This window comes from Lathyrus oleraceus, chromosome 3, assembly GCF_024323335.1.
Source record: "Lathyrus oleraceus cultivar Zhongwan6 chromosome 3, CAAS_Psat_ZW6_1.0, whole genome shotgun sequence".
NCBI classification, from domain to species: Eukaryota; Viridiplantae; Streptophyta; class Magnoliopsida; order Fabales; family Fabaceae; genus Lathyrus; species Lathyrus oleraceus.
The window spans coordinates 284,363,140-284,364,345 of record NC_066581.1 but is presented as its reverse complement, the minus strand read 5'-3'; the positions used below and the strand labels follow the sequence as shown (position 1 = coordinate 284,364,345).

The 1,206-nt window shown below is 42.5% G+C and overlaps 1 pseudogene; it reads left to right on the top strand.

The window, feature by feature from the left end:
- The first annotated feature begins 836 nt into the window (after positions 1 to 836).
- Positions 837 to 936, top strand: LOC127133814 (uncharacterized; annotated as a pseudogene).
- The last annotated feature ends 270 nt before the right edge of the window (positions 937 to 1,206 follow it).

Here is a 1,206-nt window from a genome sequence, read left to right as displayed (position 1 = left end):
TTAATATAATTGCATGAGCTTGGCTTCTCGGATTAGGTTGGGGCTGTCCAGGGAATGTACCAGTTGGGGCAGCAGTAGGTGCTTGTTGTTGAGCTACTTGAGATATTTGTGTTTCCAGCATTTTGTTATGGGTAGCCAAGGCATCTACTTTGCTTGCTAGTTGTTTAAGTTGTTCGCCAGTGTGTATGTTCTGGTTTAAGAAATCTTTATTGGTTTGTTGTTGGGAAGCTATAAAGTTTTCCATCATGATTTCCAAGTTGGATTTTCTAGGGGTATTATTGTTAGGCATGGATGGGTTCGGTTTCTGATATCCCGGAGGTATAGATGGGGCTTGATTTGGAGACTGTCCAGGTGCGTACAAAGCATTATTACTCTTATATGAAAAGTTTGGATGGTTCTTCCAATTTGGGTTATAGGTATTCGAATAGGGGCTTCCTTGAGCATAGTTCACTTGCTCTGCTTGGATTCCAGTCAAAAGTTGACAGTCCGTAGGAGTGTGACCTTGGATTCCACAGACCTCGCAATTCTGAGTTATAGCAACCACGGCGGCTGGAGGTGATACGTTTAAACTTTCAATTTTCTGGACCAAAGCATCCACTTTTGCATTAACGTGATCAAGGTTACTTATCTCGTACATGCCAGTTTTCGGTTGAGGTTTTTCCACCGTTGTTCGTTCGGTTCCCCACTGATAGTGGTTTTGGGCCATGCTCTCGATAAGCTGGTAAGCATCAGCATAAGGTTTGTTCATTAATGCACCACCTGCAGCGGCGTCTATTGTTAACCTTGTGTTGTATAAGAGACCATTATAAAATGTGTGAATTACTAACCAGTCTTCCAAACCATGGTGTGGGCAAAGTCTCATCATGTCTTTGTATCTTTCCCATGCTTCGAAAAGAGACTCGTTGTCTTTCTGTTTAAATCCGTTTATCTGGGCTCTTAACATAGCTGTTTTGCTTGGCGGAAAGTATCGGGCAAGAAAAACTTTCTTCAACTCGTTCCATGTGGTGACTGAGTTGGAAGGGAGAGATTGAAGCCATCTTCTAGCGCTATCTCTTAATGAGAAAGGAAAAAGACGAAGTCGAATTGCCTCTGAAGTGACACCATTAGCTTTAACAGTATCAGCGTATTGGACAAATACGGATAAATGAAGGTTTGGATCCTCGGTAGGATTTCCAGAGAATTGGTTCTGTTGCACAGCCTGCAACA